Source organism: Microcebus murinus, chromosome 19, assembly GCF_040939455.1.
Source record: "Microcebus murinus isolate Inina chromosome 19, M.murinus_Inina_mat1.0, whole genome shotgun sequence".
NCBI classification, from domain to species: Eukaryota; Metazoa; Chordata; class Mammalia; order Primates; family Cheirogaleidae; genus Microcebus; species Microcebus murinus.
In genome coordinates this window covers 34876411-34883732 of record NC_134122.1, presented here as the reverse complement: position 1 = coordinate 34883732, position 7322 = coordinate 34876411, and the positions used below count along the sequence as shown (strand labels likewise).

General features: G+C 46.1%; 1 long non-coding RNA gene across 1 annotated transcript; it reads left to right on the top strand.

Moving 5' to 3' along the window:
* Positions 1-357: 357 nt before the first annotated feature.
* LOC105871158 (uncharacterized) lies at positions 358-2853 on the top strand. Its single transcript, XR_001153909.3, has 3 exons — positions 358-512; positions 851-964; positions 1441-2853. It is a non-coding gene; the product is annotated as an uncharacterized LOC105871158 (long non-coding RNA).
* Positions 2854-7322: the final 4469 nt, after the last annotated feature.

Genomic DNA, 7322 nt, shown 5'->3' with positions numbered 1-7322 from the left:
ATGTGACCAATCCCATCACTCCCCTCTCTGAGCCCCCAGTTTCTGGTCTAGAAAATCAGGGGATTTGGACCTAATCACCTGCTGGCCATAATGTTCTAGAATTACAAAATTAATCCCTGAATAACAAAATAATCCCCATGGAATCAAACCCTCGGCCCCACCCGAGGTCCCATTGCAGTGTCGCCCTGGCCCCAGCGGGGTCCCCGGGGAACATTTCTTAAAGGGGCCGAGATTCTTCTCCGGCTCCATCACTGGTCAAGTTCAAGTTCAGCCTGGTTTCGAGGCCTCACCCGAAAGCCTCGAGTGTGTTCCTTAAAATCCGTCTTCCACAGTCCTGGGCGAGATAGCCCCGCCCCTGCCCCAAGTTCAGGGCCACCCGGAGGTGCGAGAAGGGCGTTTTGCGACCTGACGCTGGCGACCCGGGGGCAGCTGCCGGGCGGGGCTCGGTGCCCGCGGGGCCCCTGTTCTGCGACCTCCCCAGCCAGGACCTCGGGATGGCAGAGCCGGGGCAGGTAGATCTTGGGGCCCGGGGCCGGGAGGGACGGAGGGGGACCCGGGGAGGGGAAGGAACTAGGCCCCCCGCGAGCCCGGCCGAGCCGGCTTTGCATCAAGTCCGCCGGTCTCGCGGCGCCCTCTGCTGTCCAGGCCGCGCCATGGCGGGACCGGGACGGTCCCTCCGCCAAGCTGAGCGCGGCGCCTTGGCCACCCTAACCCTAACGCGCCCGTCCTCCGCGTCCTTGGCGCCAGACTGCGGGGAGATGACGGTGGGGCGCTGAGGTTGTAGTTGGGGAAACTGGTCAACCGTCGGGTCAGGTCGGGGATGTTCCTTATTAGATCGTCATCTTTCAAGTCACAACAGAAAGAGAGACCCAGCAAGGGCGAACGGTAGAGACACTTCATATGCGGGAACCCTGATCCTTCCAGCTTTCCGATTCCCACTGGAGGCTGATGCAGCCGGATCCAAGTGAGTGAGAAAAGTGGCGGGGGAGGGGCCGCCAGTCACCAGGGCCTGAAGAGCTTTGCATTCCGACTGAAATGGAACCTCTAGAAGGTTTTTTTTTTTTTTTTGAGACAGGGTCTCACTTAGTTGCCCAGGCTAGAGTGAGTGCCATGGCGTCAGCCTAGCTCACAGCAACCTCAAACTCCTGGGCTCAAGCGATCCTCCTGCCTCAGCCTCCTGAGTAGCTGGGACTACAGGCATGCACCACCATGCCCGGCTAATTTTTTGTATGTATATTTTTAGTTGGTCAATTAATTTCTTTCTATTTTTAGTAGAGACGGGGTCTCGCTCAGGCTGGTTTCGAACTCTCAACCTTGAGCAATCCGCCCGCCTCGGCCTCCCAGAGTGCTAGGATTAAAGGCGTGAGCCACCGCGCCCGGCTGAACCTCTAGAAGGTTTTGAGCAGAGGACTGACATGAGCTGGATTTTTTTTGTTGTAGGTAGGACATAGGACGCTCATGTGGCCACCATCAAAGTCAAGAAACAGACCATGGCCAGCATCTCAACAGCTGCACACCTGCCTTCCCCATTATAACCCCGACTCCCACAGGGCCACCGTGGTTTCTACAGCACTTGCTTCTGTTTGTGGTTTACTTACCTCGGTGCTCATTCCTAAGAGAGTATGGTTTTACATTGCCTATTTTCCAACTTTCTGTAAGTGGAATTATACTATTTGAAGTGTTATCTATGTCATTGCACACAGTAATGTCCGTTCATTTTAGTTGCTGTGTAATATTCTATCATTTGCTGCTGATCACCCCAAATTCTACTGTGGATGGACACGTGGGTTGTTTTCAGTTTGGGGCTCTTATTGACAATGCTGCTCTGACCATTTTTGGCCAAGTGACCTGCGTGGCAGTCCCCGGGATCTGAACCTAGGAGTTGCTGGCCAGTAGGGTATGCAGATCTTTATACAAGATAAAGACAAACTAATTCCAGAGGGGTGGTAACTATTCACATTCTCATAGTAATTCCAGTCTTCACCAATGGTTCATTTTGTCAGATGTTTTAATTTTGTCAGGCACGTGGGTGTGCATTTTCCTCTAGCTAATGAGGCTTGCACCACGTCTTATTTCTTTTTTGAAACATACGCTGCATTATGATTTGCTATAGTCACTGTGCAGTGCAAATGGGTCACTAAAGCCTGTGCCTCCCTCTCACTGAAATTCTGTACCCTTCGAGCAACCTCTCCCCTTCCCCGGCCACCCCAGTTCCCCAGCCTCCACCAACCCCCATTTTACTCTCTACTCCTATGAACTGGATATTTGTAGATCCACATTTAAGTGAGATCATGCTGTATGTGCCTGGCTCATTTCATTTAGCATTATGTTCTCGAGGTTCATCCATGTTGTCACAAATGACAGAATTTGGTGACCGAGCGAGGCAGGGAGGGAGGGAAAGACCAGCCTTTGACCCTGCTGGACAACTGTGGCAGTCACTGCTCACTCCAGACTTCTCATGGCCGTGGCTGGAGTTGTTCACCTGCATCACCGTTCAACTCTCTCTCTACCAGCCCTGACCCACTTCCTTCCACAGGTGACAGTCCCCAACAAACATCTGACATCCCAAACTTAGTCTTTGCATCTGCTTCTGGAGAACCCGACCTTATGCAACATTTACTGTTTCTTTCCTTATGTAATCTGCTTTCTTCTTTTTAAAATTCTATTTTGTCTCTCCCCCTCCCCCTTTTTATGGCTATTTGGAATGGTTTGTATTTTTGTTCTATGGTTATATTTATACTCATATGTTTTATAATGTTCTTAGTCCTCTCTTCTGTTGCTTTTTGGTTTGATGACCTTAAATTACATCTTTTTAACTCCTACCTGTTATCAATAAACTTACTCTACATTGCATTTTCTGTCTTCTTTCTCTCACTTTTTAGTTGTATTATTTATCTAAACATATAACATATAGAAATTATTTTTTTACCACTGTCCCATTTTTTTTTGTTTTAGTCTTTGATCTATAATTACATATGTTCCATGCTCACTATCAGGGGTTTCCCAAAGCCACCTCCTGCTTGGAGGAGCCCGTCAATAGGCTCCTCAAGAAAGGCTCGTGAGTACAGATTTCCTTGAGTCCTTGCCTATTCCACACTGTTTTCCACCAGCTTTCATACCTGAGGATAACTTGACTGGATTTGAATCCTGGGCACACACTTTCTTGCCCTGAGTTTCTTAAAAATGCTGTTCCACCATTGTCAAGCAAGGTAGGTATTTTTGTGGCAACCTTGGGAATTATTCCTTTATCCTTAAAATCTAATAATTTTACTAGGCTCTATCTCAAGATTGACAATTCTTAGTTTCCCCAGGAACATGATAGGTCTTAATTTAGGCCTTCTTTTATTTCCAGAAATATTTCTTGAATTACAGTTTTAAGGATTAGTTCTCTTCTATTGTTTTGTTCTTCCCCGCCATGGGGTTCTATTTACAGTGTGTTGGATGTTCTTTGATTCTCTTCTGTATCAGTCACTTTTTCTCTGATTTTTTTTAATTCTTTGGTTTTCTGTCCCTCCTGGCAATTTTCATGTCAATGCTCTTATATTTTCAGTCAAATCTATTTTCTCTGGGCCCTTTGTCATTAGTCTTCATTTTAAATATTATTTTCTCTTTTCCTCCAATTTTTATGCATTAATTCTCATTTTACACCTTCCTGGGTTTTTTACATTTCTGCTTAGAGATTTTAAATTTCTGGTTAGAGACGTTTTTCATCTGTTAATGATTGTTTAAGGCCATTTAATTTAGGTTGGAGTGTTTCTTCTTAGACTATTTTTTTGGGGAAATTCTTTCATCAAATGTTTTAATTTGATGAAATGTTTTAATTCATTTCTAAAACATTTCCAATTGAAATGTTTTAAATGCTTATTTTGGTTTACTTCTTCTAGTCATCTGCTGTTTTATTTGTGACTTTTTGTTTGCTTGTTTTTGTTTTATTTCATTTTGGTTTTCTTAGAGACGGGTTCTCACTATTTTGCCCAGACTGGTCTCAAACTCCTGGCCTCAAGTGATCCTCCTGCCTCAACCTCCCCAAGTGCTGGATTATAGGCATGAGCCACTGCACTGGTGGTATAACTTAATGCAATGACAGTTGTGTGAAAATGGGGTGAAGGTTTGGAACAGCTTATTGTGTTTCTTGATTTTTGGAGGAGAAGAGAAGGGTTTTTGTGGCCTCTGACTTTGTGATTTGCTTTTGTTTCTGTGGGACCTTTTACTTTCACTTCTTGTTTCATTTTTTTCATTCACCACCAAGTGTCTGAGGGACACTTCCCTCTTTCGAGTTTCTCGTTTCTCCCCCAGAGACAGTGACTCCCCGAGACCACTACCTCCTTCCTGTGCACTTTGCTTCCCCTTTACCAATGACCCAGCTCAGCTCTCAGTTCGCAGGAACAGAAAGACTGTGGTTTTCCACAGGAGTTTTTTTTTTTTAACAACTACGGCTTCCCTCTGACTCAAAGCATTAGAACAGGAAACCTACTCAACTCTCATCCCAAGTTTCAACTCCTCTCTAGCATTTGCCTTCTTCATTCCCTGGTTGTCTGTGTTTTCAGGGTTTTTTTTTTCCTTCCTCTTGCTTTCTTTCTCTTAATTTTTCCCTGAATTTATCATTCTTATCTGTGAAAGGGAAGAGAAGATGAAAAAAAAATAATTAGATAATTATTGCTAAGTGCCATTGATATCCTAGGAAAAGAGATCAAGAAGCTGTGGGAGATTAATAGACAATTAAAAGCCATGCATGAAAGCCACAGGGGCCCCAGGTAGCTTACAAAGAGGTTCTCACATCCTGCGGCAGGAGGGCACAGGGGGTGGAAGCCCGGGCTCCAGACGTGACATCATGGCTGAGCCCTAGAGGGGTTAAACGTGTCAGGTCTAACATGTCTAGGTCGGGGACCTGTCTAGGAGAAAAACGGGACCCTGATACATAGGGCACTTACAAATATTTAGAACTACCAATTTCTGCTGAATCTTCTAAGCCTACAGAAGTGACCACTTCTCCTTATTTAAAAACAGTCGCCCCCTCCTTGTTTGTAGATGATGCAGAGCTCTGTCCCCCACGAGATAGCACGTGCCCTCCCTGAGGCTCTGTGCCCCCAGCCCCTCTTCTTTGCCAGGCCTACAGCTAGTTGCAGCATAACCCAGCTGAGGACATACTGCCCCTGATAAGGGGGAAAGGGACCGTACCCTCAAAGAGGCTGAATTGCTGCCACAGAGGGTGGAAGAAGGAATTAAAAGACACAGGGTTCAGTTCTGTGATGTTCCATGAAATAGAAAAAAAAAAAAAAAGACACAGGGAGGCCAGCCGGGTGCAGTGGCTCACGCCTGTAATCCTAGCACTCTGGGAGGCCGAGGTGGGCGGATGACTCAAGGTCAGGAGTTTGAAACCAGCCTGAGCAAGAGCGAGACCCCGTCTCTACTAAAAATAGAAAGAAATTAATTGGCCAACTAAAACTATATAGAAAAAATTAGCTGGACATGGTGGCGCATGCCTGTAGTCCCAGCTACTCGGGAGGCTGAGGCAGAAGAATTGCTTGAGCCCAGGAGTTTGAGGTTGCTGTGAGCTAGGCTGATGCCACGGCACTCTACCCCGGGCAACAGAGTGAGACTCTGTCTCAAAAAAAAAAAAAAAGACACAGGGAAACGGGAAGCTCACGAGGTTATACCACATACAGCTAGAAGATCCACCAATTTATTATGTTCCACAAGAGGGCCCAGAGGATATGGAATTTTCCAAGGCTACAGGGAGTGGGCTGGTGGGATGGGAGCCATCATCACCAAATGGTTCAGTGATGGCTCCCTGGAGAGGTGAGGCCAGCGCTGGCAGAAAAGGCCTTTACAGAACTGGGTTCACTGACAGCAATGAGGTTGACAGGCCCCTGCAACAATGGTGGCCTCACTGCCAGAAGAGAGGTGGGCAAAACTATAATCAGTGGCAGCTAAGGGGTCCTGACCCACAGAGAACCATGGAGACGGTTAACAGAGCATGGCAACCCCAGGGCAAAGCAGATGGCAGCTGGCACTGCTAGGGTGCACTTCAGCTTGGACCACCAGAAGAGAGCACGAGGACATGGCCAGGAGGCTGGACAGTCACCTTAGTAAGACACTATGATCCCTTGACAAGTGTCCAGAGCTGAGTCTGTCTCCAGATCTGGAACCCACTGACTACACAGGAGGCCAAGGCCTGAGTAAGAAGGAGAGTTCACAGCAAGTGCACATGGTAATGATGCCCCAGCCTTCCCCAAAGGGACCTGCAGCCTTTTGCTTGGATAACTGTGCATTGGGGTGAGAGGATACCCAAACATTTAAAGAACTGTTGGACACAGGGTCTGAGCTGACAGTAATACCCAGAGTCACAAAGCACCATTGTAGCCCGTTGTTAGAAGGGGGGTATATAGTGGTCAGGAAATAAATGGTGTCCTGACAAGGTTCAGCTAACAGTGGGTCCTTATGACTTCATTTAACCGTAATCACCTCTTGAAAGGCCCTATCTCCAAATACTGTCACCTGGGGAGTTAAGGCTTCACCATGAGAATTGGGGGGGACACGATTCAGTCCACAGCACTATGAGATACTACTCAGCAAAAAAAGGAACGAAGTGTGAACTATTATTACATGCAACTTGGATGTCTCTCTAGAGAATTATGCTGAGTGGGAAAAAAAAAAAAGCCAATCCTTAGAGAGCTATGTACTACATTATTCCATTTGTAAAAAACTTTTGAATGGAAAAAATTTTAGAAACAGAGAACAGAGTAGTGGTTGCCAGGGATTGGTGATGGGGTGGAGGCGGGAGTGGTTATGAACGGAAAACACGAGGGATCCCTGTGGTTTTAGAACTGCCCGGTATCTTGAATGTGGTGGCAGCTACGCGAACCAACAGATTTATAATATCGTAAAGAACTTTACACACACAACATGAAACGCGTGCACACACGTACGTTATAACTAACACTGGGGAAACTGAGTAAGATCAGTGGATTAAATCAGTGTCAATATCATGGTTGTGATATTGTACTATAGTTTTCAAGATGTTACCCCCTGGGGGAAAACTGGGCAGATTGTATATGAGATCTCTCTTGAGTTTTTCCTAACATTTACACGTGGATCCATAAACATTTCAATTTTAAATATATGTAATAATGGTGGATGCCTGTTTTGGCCTCCACCCATCTGCACCCAGATGCTCAAATTAAACAAAAAATAATGTAATAATTTAGTTTGCAAAATATGTGGGCCATGTTGACAGAATTCTGTTCTCTTTTATACTTTCCCAAAACTTTTGCATTTTCCACTTATATCATGATGTTGACTTGATACATTCTCAAGGGTCT